The sequence below is a fragment of the Pteropus vampyrus genome, unplaced genomic scaffold (assembly GCF_000151845.1).
Source record: "Pteropus vampyrus isolate Shadow unplaced genomic scaffold, Pvam_2.0 Scaffold358, whole genome shotgun sequence".
NCBI lineage: Eukaryota > Metazoa > Chordata > Mammalia > Chiroptera > Pteropodidae > Pteropus > Pteropus vampyrus.
The window spans coordinates 479,373-492,051 of record NW_011889139.1 but is presented as its reverse complement, the minus strand read 5'-3'; the positions used below and the strand labels follow the sequence as shown (position 1 = coordinate 492,051).

The following is a 12,679-nucleotide window of genomic DNA, read 5'->3' as shown; positions in this document are numbered from 1 at the left end:
GGCCGGCAGGCTGGGGATGGATGGGGGGGCAACTTCCTGAGGCAGTCCGTGAGGATGTCGCGACCGCCCCCCGGCGCCCCTCAGCCCCAGAGACGCCGTCGCGGCTGAGCCCAGAGCCCCCCTGTTTGAGGCGTCCGCGGCTTGGATCCGGCCCCTCCCCTCCCCTCCCAGGTGCGGGCCGGGCAGGCGGCCGCGGCAGGTGAGGAGGCGGCGGCGGCACTGGCATCCGCGGGGCGCCAGGCCTGGCGTGGGGTCCAGTGGGAGGCTGGGGTGGGGACGTTGGTCGGCCTCGGTCTCACCAAGCTGTGATCTGGGGCTGCTTCCTCTGCGGGGCGCGGCCTGGGATTTTCCCTGCCCTACATGGGATAGGGCAAGCCCCAGCCTCGCCGAAGTCTGCGCATTCAAGGTAGCCCGCACCTGTCCCATTAGAAGTCCTTTCAAAGAAGGCATTTTCCCTGTAGGGGCAGTAACTGGGGCCGTGTAGCCTCAAATTTCTCCAAACGGCTTACAGACTGGCAGGTCCAGTTAAGCTTGTGGGGGAAAGATGCTGCTTTATGGCAGAGTAAACTGAGTCAGCTACGCGGCGGCCTGCTTCCTTCTTTAAAGGAATTAGCCTGTCCCTGCTTCCCAGTGGAGGAGTCCTGCGGGCTTCTTGGAGGCGGCTGGAGTTTAGAGGCTTGTTGGAGAAGTTTGAGAATGTGGCTCTTCCCTCAAAGTCCACTGTTCCCTCTTTTGAGAGTTGTCCTCTAATCACTTGAGGTGATGTGTGTGAGGTCACTAATGGCTAAGACGAGAAGGAAGTGGGGCCTCTCTTCAGCTGGCTGCCCATGAGACATTTGACCAGGCATGGAGAAGTATGGCTAGACCAGGGGAGCCAGAGCCGCACAGCATCTGCTCAAAGCTTGTTTTAAGGCTGGCGGAGGATAAAAACAGCAGCACATTTTCTCCTTTTTGTTGGACTGTTACTCGTTTTAGGGGGGGAAAAGTCTGCTTGTGTAATCCAGGAAGAGTGTATCATGCTCCTCCCAGTTTACCCCAGGGAAGGGATATTGTTAGTTAGCTTGGAAATAGGGTTTTACCCACAACTGTCACTTTGTACCCTGGCTAAAGGCCAGTGACTGTGATGAACAAACATCCCAGGTGCATGTGGCCTTCTAAGAAAGCAGTAAGTACGGTATACATCCGTTTTGCAGGTGTTTTGGAGGACAGAAAAGACTTTTTGTTACTCCTGTTGCTACAGCTGTTTGGGGGAGCCTTGTGGTTTTCCCAATGACAATTCAAGTTACTGAAATGTGGCCATTTATTGAACCATTTTTCTAGGAATAGGAGTAGGCAGGAGACATGGTGCTGGGCTGAGTCTGTATAGAGCGTTCTAATGTTGGGAGCTGACAGTGGTACTTATTTTCTCTTCAGGGAATTTCAGGTTGAACAACTTATTTATTCTTTTTTTCTGATTGCATTCTCTTCCACATTCAAGGAAGTAGATGATGGCATATGTTTCTGAAACTTTATGAGAAATTTCCCAATAATTCTGGACTTCAGAGTACAATTCAAAAATTACGATTTATTTAGAGATATTATTTTCTTAAGTTTGAAAATGTTTGAAAATTGTGTGTAACAATTACAGGTTGATGTGGAAGGGCTAACTAATAACTTGATTGTGCTTGAAGAAAATTCCCATGCAACGTGGGACACCCCTCCTTTAAATGTCTATATCTAATTATAAAGATGAACTTAATAAAAACTTTCATATTTATCAGGTAGACACCTGTTAACTTGACTGTTTACACTGGGATCAAGGGATGTAAATTCTCTAAATTGACTTAATTTAATCAGTTGCTACAATAATACACACAAAAAGAGAGAGCCCCTCTCAGAATGCTTAGAAATTAATTTTTCAAGCTTTCTCCCAGCCAGGTCAGTTAATATAACTCTGCTTAGCACCATCTAATAGGAATGTCTTTTTAAGAGCTCTTATAATAGCAGTGGAAAAGGCATTTTCAGTTACCAGCATTTAAGACAAAGCAAACAGCAACAATAACAAAAAAGGCACAATTTTTCCCCCTAATTACATGTTCTTTGTGATGCTGAATACAGCTGCACCCATGGGTAAAAGAGTTGTGCCTAGGACTTTCAGAAAACACCTGCATAAACCTGAGGAGTGTTAAGGGAACTAATTCCAACGTGATTTCTTTATCTTTATGATAAAACTTTTAATATTGCTATTTTAATGGTAGATTACAGACTTACATCAAACTTGTACTAGCCGTAGTGTTTATGTTTTGGGAGGAAAGATTTAACCTCTGCCCCTTGGAATCTCATAACTCTTGCAATACAGAGCTAAGATATGATTTAGAGTTTAATTAGAATACATAGATTGAATTGCTGTTGGTGAAGTCTCGAGCTGCTTTATCAATGTTATTGTTTGGTAACGGTTACTGATTATTATTTTTGTTTGGTTACTGGTTATTGGTAGTGGTTACTGTGTTGATGTAAAAAAGATTTTGGCAATTATAAGAACAATTTTTTTATATCCAAACACACAAACTCCCATTTCTTCAATAGTGAAAACGGTCTGGTCACTTTCTTTTTTTGACTTTGTTATTCATGGAGTTTTAAAATCCTAAAATCAGTTGGGCTCTTAATAGGCTATCCTATTATATCTCACATGAAAGCCACCCTGGGTAGGTAGGAATCCTTAGTTTCACGTTTTGAAAGACCTCGGCTGTTTCCAGGTTTTAGCAGTTGCCATGGACAGGACAGTGGTTTTATCTAATCCTGTGATGCCATTCTTTGTTTAAAACCCATTATCCTCCTTCTTCATTAAGACTGTCATGAAGTTTCTCTGCTTTCTCTTATTCAGGTTGAATATTCCACATTTTTTGGCCATCTGGACCTGCTAATGTTCTGAATTGGAGTTAAGCAGTTTGTTAAGAGAATCCTACTGCATGTTTTTAAACATTTTCCTTTTTCAAAGCAAGCATAAAATCTGCATTTCCTCTGGGGGAAAACCAGGTCTTTTAATCTGGTAGAAAAACAAAAGCTGGTTTTTCCAGCTTTCTACTAATTCGAAATCTTCTTAACCTCTCTTTACTTTCTGGTTTTGCCAGTATAGTGATTAATTGGAGGCATTGGGTGAACCTGAATCATCAAAGAAGATCACATTGTATTTAGTGCAGCTTTAGCTTTTTAAGAATGTTTTATTGCAAGGAGTTCCCCAAAGCCTGTATTTCTTGAAAGATTCATTACTTAGCAGTTTGCAACTGAGTCACGGAGAAGTTCCTTAAAAATACAAATTTCCTAGCCTTTCCTCCCTCCTGGAGATTTTGATTGATTGGATTGTGATGACCGTAATCTACATTTTAAAAACCTCTCTGGCATCTAGCGCCAAAAACCTCCCCAGGTGATTCTGATTTGTAGCAGGTTTGGAAGCCACTGTTATGTTGCTTTAAAATTCTTTATAAATTGGTAGTACCTTTAAAAGCATCATTATGTTGTTCAGAATGTTTGATTTGCTAGAATAGTCCATTTCCTAGTCATGACAGATAACAAAGAGCTTTTATAACTTTTATGTAAATTACCTTACAGACAGAGAGGCCCCCCTCTGCTGTATTATCTGTCAGGAGTCATGAGGGAGGGTTGGTGAAAGTAGCTTCATTTCCTGAGTGGACAAATGAATGATAATACGGAAACTACTGGAAGTCTGAAAGCTAGTCAATCTAGTTAAGATCAGTGTTGGCTAGGAGAGATGCCTAGGAATTCTCAGTATGGAGTATTTAAAAATAAAGCTAACTTGCCAGATGTTTCATTTCTACATAGCCAAAGCGCTTATTGAAAATAATAGGTGCTTAATAGTCAATAAAATTTAGTCACAGGTACTTCATGGAAGGAAGAAAAATTACTAAAATACAAAACCACCTGAGTTAAAACAGAATTGGGGCACTAAATATGTTCGCGGATTAAACTTGGGAAAAGACTAATAATTTAGGAAATAGACAACTGTGGTTTTGAATCCCAGCTCCTCCATCTCTTCGGTGGTGCTCCTTTAGAAACGTTACTTAATCTCTGTGAGCTTCATTTTTTTGATCTGCAAGGTGAAAATAATACCTGGTTGGATTGTCCTGTGGATTAAAAGAGAAAATATGTTCTTTGTACATTGTAGGCAACTCAATAACTGTTCTCCCACTTTCTCATAGGATTTTTATTCCGTAGGCTTAAATTGTCTTTCTAAATCTGGCCTCAATATCTCTTTCTAGGAATATCAGTCAGCTCTTTTAGAAGATGTATTAAAGAGTGAGGACTAAAGAATTAGAAAATATGAGTAAGAAGAATGAGTCATAGGACACTTAAAAATTTTTTTTAGAAGGTGTGGCGTGTAGGCATATGTTCAGAGTTTCTCTCTGCAGAAATAAATTAATAACACTATCCAAATTCTGCCTTATGTAGCTGGATGGTAACCCAGGGGCTCAGATCAGGCCAGGAGGCTGATAGGGTGGCCCCATTAGGTAGCACTTGACATCCATTTCCTCATCTTCCTTTCTCCCTTCTGGTCTCTTTTCTTTTCCCCCTTCTCCTCCCCTCCCCTCTTTCAAATGCCCTTCCTTTTGACTTGCCAATCATGCCACAATTATGGAAGGCCCCTGGAACTCCAGGCTAAAAGAGGTTGCTGGTTGCTAACACCTGTCTCCCAGCTAAATGAATAGGCTCTTTTGTGGGCGGATGTTAAAAAAGCTGATTAATAACAATACTGGCTTAAAGGACCTATTAATGATACAGCATATGTAAATCACAGAGTGACTTAAAACCGTTATAGAGGTTTATTTTTAATGTTGAATTATGAAGTTGGTTGAATTTTTACATATAAACTATGAATCTGTTTATTGCCCAGACTAATTTCTGTCGTATTGATTGGAAATCATTTATATTCTAAAGAAGTTCTGCCCCTAAGGGCCTTTGTATTGTTCCCCAAATGTCTAACTAGTGTGTAATACAATTAAAGTTTTGTTCACTGTGCTGACATAATTAGTTTAATTTCTGCTTATATATTTCTGTTGGCAGCTGGGAAATTAAAATTCTAGATGTTGCATAAAACTGCTTTTTTTGAGGAGTGATTTTACTGTCAGTTGAATGGACGTAAGCCGCAGGGTACATTTTTTAAGATGTCTTATTCACCCTTCCTGTAATAGTCTCTTTCTCTCTATAGAATCAGTGTATTAAGACATGTAATTGGCTGTTTAAGCATTCTGAAGAGACAGCGTTTGGCCTTTACCCTGTGATTATATTTTTCCCTACAGCTCTTTTGAGGAAATGTGTGTAATTTTTGGGAACCCCTAGGTATATTACAGTTACATGAGCATGTGAACTTTTGCAAAGACGAGAGAATTGAGTGGTTTTCTCAGATAAGCTGTATTATTTAATTCCCTCCACAAATCGCTGCTCTGTTCTTTTTAGATCATAGCGTTTGCAGACCTGATGTGAAAGTGGAGAGTCTGTGATCCCTGGCAAATTGACTTCACAATTTTTCTATGATTCGTTTCACAGAAAGGGCTTTAGTCTTCAGGAACAGAAGTTGCTCTCAAGAAGACTTTACATTTAATTACTCTAATCTGCCCTTAATTTCCTATAGGATTCTTGGAGAGATTCTCACCAGGCTGCTGATTTCATGAAGTTATGACCTACACAGGTTTTTATCTATGTTAAGTCTGCTAACCATTTTTTTTTTTTTTTAATAGAAAGTAACCTTGGCCTGGTAATTTCTCTATTGTCTTATCCTACAAAAAGATACAGCAAAACCTTGCTCTCTCAGCAGCCTTTTTCAGTGGCTACCACTCATGCGCTGAATTTGAACTTTAAAAATTTCGTTGAGTAAGTGTTCTTGACTTTTGAAATCTGCTCCTCTCCAATGCTACAGGTTAAGCCTAAATCTCCTAGTTTACCGTTCACATGCCTTTTCAAGAATTGCCTATAAAAATATGATTTCATTATCTCTGGGTTGTGAAGTGGTCAGGGCTCCCTGGAACAGCCATTTGTTTCTACCAGGCCAGTTCTAAGAGTAGGGGAATCCCACCCCCATTTGAATTACTAGGAGCCCTAGTGAGTTGTTGAAACGTTTTAACTGTCTTGATCCTCTTTAAAGAAATGCTGCCTAGCCATCCTGAAACTTAAAGGAAGTTTGGCCAACTGGAGGCTCTGCTGGCCTCCGAGGTTAAATGTAATTCCTTGGCGATCAGTACCATTGTTTATTTGCAACTGCTGGATTATATTCAAAGACTTGGGGAAAAAAAGCTTTTCGTAAATAGAACGTGCTCCTCTCCCACCCCGTCCTCTGCTTGTTTTACTCTTCATTTGCTTTGAAGAATCTTTCCAGTTAGTCCTGATCACACGCACACAGACTTATAGCACATGAATCAATATATTTTATCCCAAAATACACAGAGAAGCATATTGTCTCTTCAGCATATTCTTCAAATCTAACCATATTTTAAAAATTTTCATAATGATTAAGATGCCTGCTTGAAAAATAATCAAGCCTCTATCAACTCCCAGCCTTTTCCTAGGTCTTGTGTCAGGGGTCTGTAGCCAATTAATTATACTCTTTGTGACCATGCTAAATTATTATTTTACATGATGTGGAAGAAGATTCACTAGAGCATAAACCTTTATTCGAAAATGCTGGACAAAAGGAGTGTTCTTTTTTGAAGAAAGAGGGCAGAATGATTTCTAGGGCTTTAGTAAGAGTGGGTCAGCTGAAGTTCAGCCAGTTTGAAGAATCCTTAGTCAAGGATGGTTCTGTAAGAGGGAGGAATTGTTTGGAAATTGTTTTTGCAGATGAGTAATGATTGAGCAATTCGGATTTTATGGAGGTGAAGAGGAACAGAAACTAAGATTTTGTGCAAGGGGCGTGGGGTGGGAAGGAATAACCACAGGGACTAGGATTTGCCATTCCAGAAGTGGAAAATTCTTAGTTCTTCAAGTTCTCTCACATTTGTCTACCTCTATTTTCTGCTTTTTCAGCATGACTAGATTCAAGTACTACTCTTTGTCATTTTATCATATACTGATGGAAGAGTTTTCATATCCATTTTGTATCAGAGCTGAAGTTTACCTTAGCCAGTGTTTGCTACAGAGCAGGTGGGGAGGGGTGTGCCAGCATATTCCCAGAGAATTTGACAAACGGGCACTCCCTCACCATATGGTTAGATCTAGAGCTCCAGGTGACTCAGAATCATCACACCCGCTCACGCCCACTGCTCTAGCTCAGTGTTTCCTGACTCTCTGGACTGTTGTTGACACAGTTGCAGACCAGTGGCTCGATGAATAGTGCTAGTGAACAAGCTGATTAATGGGGGGCATAAAAATGATAGTCCTGAAGCTTCACCTCCAGATGATCTTCATCAGATTCCAAAATTTTATTTATTTGATAAAAATTTTTATGTAGCATGTCAACATGTCTCTTGTACAGCTAAAACTAATATTAAAAGTGAAAATCTATTGACAATTATACCTAATTTCGTTTCTTTTTGGGATACAGGCTGTCTACACCTACACTATTAATTTGTGGAAACACTCGCAAAAAGCCTTGTCCCTTGTCTTATCTTTTTAGAAACAACACAAACATTTAAAAAATAAGCCATGATTTTGTTTGGTGCAAAATTAAAAAAAAATTTTTTTCCCACTTTTTAATTTTTTCCCCCGTCTACATCCCCCGTTCTTCCTTTGGCACAAAATTTAAGAGTTCTGAGTATCACATCAGGAAAGCAGTTTTTGGTGTCATAGCATGTAGTTAGATGTTTATGTGTATTTTAATATATTCATTTTATCTTTGCAACTAAATAGTGTTTTTCAAAATGGGAAAAGTTGAAATTTGTTATATATTACAAATATTAAAAAAGTATATTAAAATATGCTTTCTGTTTTAACATATGTATTTAAAAATATTTTTTACCTGAAATAATTTTTTATCAGAGTTTACATACAAATTGTGACCTCTTTATATTCCTAAAGGCATTAGTAAGATGATATATTGCTGCACTAGATCTCAGATTTTAGTGTGTGTCAGAATCTCCTGGGTGCTTATAGAAAACAGATTCTTGTTTTCTAGCCCAGACCTATAGAGTCAGTGTTTGGGAATGAAGCTGGGGATTCTGATGGAGCTTATCTGCAGACTATACTTGGAGAAAGTATTACTGTAAGAAGGAACCACTCATTTAAAAAATAATAAGGTTGAGAAACGCTGACATTAGTGAGCTGCCTTTATTTTGCAGAGGAGAGAAAATACTCAGACTCACCCAGGGTCTCCAGCTAGTTGGCTCTTGCAGACAGGCAGTGAGATCTGTTGACCCCTAATTTGGTAGTCTTTCGATTAGATTATACCATATTTCCGTATTAGTTTCGCTCAGTACTTTCAAATCAAAAGCTATAGAATAGTGAGGGCAAAGGTGCTTTGATAACTTCAGAACAATAAATGACTGAATTGGCACTTAAAATGTGAAAAATTAGTGCTTCTCAAACTATCTGGTAAAGGACCAGCTTTGTAAAGTTTTTCCAACCTGTCGCCGACTAATATTTTTGTAAAGTACAAGAAAAATTACCAGAAAAATCATGTGCTTGGTGTTACAGCAGTGTCAAAGTGCTATAAAAGTTTCTTCATACTTACTGTGATTTTGTGTGTGTGTTTATCTTGACATGGACCTCCATGGTGGTCTGCAACTGCACACTTTGAATACCATTGCTTTAGGTGATTCTTAGGACATGTTAGGAACTTGATATTAGAGGCCTTTGATACTTTTCTTCCTTACCCTACCTGTAACTGAAGCAACCAACTGAGAACTCTCATTTCCACTTGGGGAGAGAAGTTTCATCACTTGGTGATTTGCTAGATCAGACCATAATTTTAATATCTGGGGATTTGGTGAGGGACACTTTGTCTTTAATATATTTAAGAATAAATTGATAGAACTTGCATTTGTTGCTTTATCAGCACAGATGTTTACCTCTTTCAACTAAACTTCCTGGCCTGTAACTTTACTTATATTTCATAAAAATGTTTAAAGGGTGGGAGACAAGATAAAATTTGAGAGTATGCAGTTTCTTTGAGGCACTTCAGTTTGTGTTTGCTTTTTAGAAGCCTTTTATGAGTAGTCTTTGGACAAGTGTTATTAGTTTATGTGGCTATAATGTCAAAATGAGTGTTGAATTGGAGCAGGGAAGAAAATCTCTTCATGCATGTTTTGTGTCCTGGTTTAATTGCTTAGTTGGATGAAATGTCAAACTTGATAGATTATTGGAGCTGTTATTTTGATGGTTAAACAATAATGAAACTGTTTGGATGTTTGCGAGGAACACTGCTGCCTGTGTCTAGACTTCGCGCTGGAGAACATTTCAATTGTTTAGACGCAATACTAGTTAGAAAATGCAGCTTCTGTGGCTCCTAGCACAGCTGTCTAAATTACAAGCTATCTTGAGGCCTTTGGACAAGCATTGTTTTAACACTTTTGGAAACAATTTATGTTTCTGATTCCAAAATTTCAGTGGTGGTTTTCTGAATGATTGGACAGTCTAGAAATGGAGAAAGGTAGTTTATGTATCTCGGTTATTCAAGTCAGGTCTTTTTTCTTTAAGCATCACTAGAACCAACTCTTTCTAACTGGGGCAGGGTGGGGGTGGAGGCTTTTATGGGACTGTCGACTGCCTGGACCTTTTTTTCCTTAGTGACTATTCAGTAGGATAGCATGTTGTCAGGTTGTGTGCCAACCTGTAGAGGACTTTGGTTATCATAACCTTGATTAGTATAGAAGGATGGGGAACATGAGTGAGGGTCCAGGTGTTTTTGAAAGTCTGCCTGCCTGCTATATGAAGTCTTGAATTTTCACTTTGAACATTTCATTTGGTGGAAGATGTTATAAAACCGTCTTTATAAAACAGTTCCCTATCCTATTGAAATCATATGTTGCCAACAGAGCTTGGGAAGCGTTAAGCATGCTTAGCAGAATTCATTTTACTCATTCCATTGTGTAAGATAACACTTTTTTCCTGAATGAAATTGTATGCATTCTTCAGTGGGAGTTAGGTAGGGGAAGACTTATTCTTGTCTAAATGTATGAGAGAATTTGGTATGTAAGACTCATGAAAAGACTGACATTTCCTTTGCTGTGTGATAGTTCCCTTTGTGTCATATTTTACCTGTATAAAAATGACCAGCAGTTATTGTGTGCTTACCATGTGCCAGAGACTTTACTATATGAACTCATTTCATCCTCCCAACAATCCTATGAGGTGTAGGTACTATTATCTGTGTTCTACAGATATGAAAATGCTACACAAAGAAGTTAAACACAGTGTTTGAACCGAAATAGTGTGTCTGTAAAGCTCTCAACCACCAGGCTACAGCTGCCTCACACTCCATCAACTCATCTATTATGATTACTTTTCAGAGTAGATCTTTAGAAATAGGTTTCATTTCATATGTGAGTTTAAAATTATCCTTTTATACATGGGCCTCCTTGTATGGATTGTGATTTAAAAACGGTATCAGCAATACTTGTTATTTGTTTTTCTAGTTTTAGTTCTGTTAGCACCGAAGGATTGTTTTATAGTTTATTTCTAATTCTAAAATTGGATATATAAACCAGTCACCCTTAAAAGCACTTTCAGCTAAACAGTTAAAGCACTGGGTTAATTTATTGCTGGTTTTTCTTCTCTCTCTCTCTCTCTCTCTCTCTCTCTCTCTCTCTCTCTCTCTCTCTCTCTCTGTCTCTCCCCCCTCTCTCCCTCCCTCCCCCTCCCCCACCTCTCCCCCTCTTCCTCCCTCCTTCCTTCCCTCTTCTCTCTCTTTCTCTCTCTGTCTCTGTCTCTGTCTCTGTGTCTCTCTGTCTCTCTGTCAATAGGCCTTCTCAATAAATTGACTTCTATATAAGACATATAAATGTTGGTGCCGCATAGGACCTCATGTTGTAAATGGAATAAATGGTGATAGACCACTTTCACTAAGAAGCCCTGATCAGTATAGAAAGTAAAATTTTGTTATCTGGGCTTGAGACGTGTGCTGTTTTCGGTATGTCTGAAGCCCTGTGAGGACTGGCTTGGAGAATCACAGAGGAAGCATCATTTAATTTTTTCCACTAACCTTTCCCTCACATTTTAGAGATTGCTACTGAGATTTTTGTAAGAAAAACTATTTGTAGTGAGAATCCTGTCACGTGTAAGGTGCCCTACCTGGTAACCACATCTTTCCCAATTTATTTGTCTAATTAGTGTCATTTTCAGATGCTTTTTGATTTCAAGCAGGACACTTTTGGCTGAATGCTGAGCTGATTACAGTGAGAGTTCATTCTACATGGGTTACTTCTGTTGCTTTCTGGCTCATTGCTTCTGGCTCTGGGGGAACTCATAAAAATACCTGGAGGGATAGGCCCCAAGTAATACCTGAACTGTATTTCGGGTTGTGGAGCCAGCAACTGATACCTGCTTAAAGAATCTTTTTTTTTTTCCATGCCATAGTAGGGACTGCAAAATAATATGAAATGTGCTTTGCTTTATAAACTTTTCACCTTCCTTAGTTCCCCATAGTGATTAGACAGTTAAATGAATAATTGCACTTTTACAGTCACACACGTCCCCACTTCCCCAGTCATCCCTAATCCTTGACAATCAATAATCTGTTCTCTATAATTTTGTTTTTTCTGAAATATTATGGAAATGGAATCATAATAGTATGTGACCTTCTGAAATGCACATTTTCCCCTTAGCATGATGCCTTCCATCTAAATTGTTGTGTGTAGCAATAGTCCATTCTTCTTTATTGCTAAGTAGTGTTCCGTGGTATACTACTTAGTTTTTTTAACCGTTCACTTACCGAAGGACATTTCAGTCGTTTCCAGTTTTTGGCTAACAGATAAAGCTGTTATGAACATTTGTGTACGGGTGTTTATGTGGATACAAGTTTTAACTTCCCTGGGTTAAGTGTCCAGGAATGCAGTTGCTGTGTCTTATGGTAAGTGTATGTTTAGTATGTTTAGAAATTGCCAAACTATTTTCTAGAGTGGCTATACCATTTTACAGCCCCACTAGCAATGTAGGTGATGTAGTTTCTCTGCATCCTTGCCAGCATTTGGTATTGTCACCATTTTTTATTTTCCCTTCTCTAGTAGGTAGCATATCTGGTTTTTAAGTTTGTCAGATAACTTAGTGTACTGATTCGTCTGACAAAGAGCGAAGATTTTTGAGTTTTATGTATTGTTAGCCCTCCCTGTGGCTTCTGTACAGTGCTCAGTGGTCTGTTGCCTTCCTTTTTAATCTGCCTGCCATGATTTCCTTGAGAGAGAGAAGACTAACTAAGACTAGATTTAGGAAGAAGCAAGAACTCTTTAGGAAGAAGCAAGAACTCTGAGCATGAGACCAACTCCCTCCCTTTATCTGGCAGTACCTAGTGCAGCCCTGCTTCTAGCATAGTGCTATCAGCGATGATGATGAATAAACAATGCTATCCCCAAAGTATGAATTTTTGGTTAATTCTTTATACATTCGCCTCAATGAATATAGCTTTAAATATACTGAAAATTTGGCTCAGAATGGCCCTAACAGCTTGTTCAAATTGTTCTATTTTATTTGTGAATTGATTACAGGTACCTTATTTTTGGTAATGTTAATTAGCTTACACTGCTCATTTAAAAATACTAAC

The 12,679-nt window shown here is 39.1% G+C and overlaps 1 protein-coding gene across 4 annotated transcripts in view; it reads left to right on the top strand.

Annotated features, from left to right (window-relative positions):
• The first annotated feature begins 6 nt into the window (after window positions 1–6).
• RFFL (ring finger and FYVE like domain containing E3 ubiquitin protein ligase) overlaps window positions 7–12,679 on the top strand; it is a 63,684-nt gene continuing 51,011 nt past the window's right edge. For all 4 annotated transcript variants that reach the window (XM_023522872.1, XM_011379336.2, XM_023522871.1 and 1 more), the window contains exon 1: window positions 7–199. The gene's annotated coding sequence lies outside the window, so the exon portion shown is untranslated. The remainder of the gene's footprint in view (window positions 200–12,679) is intronic.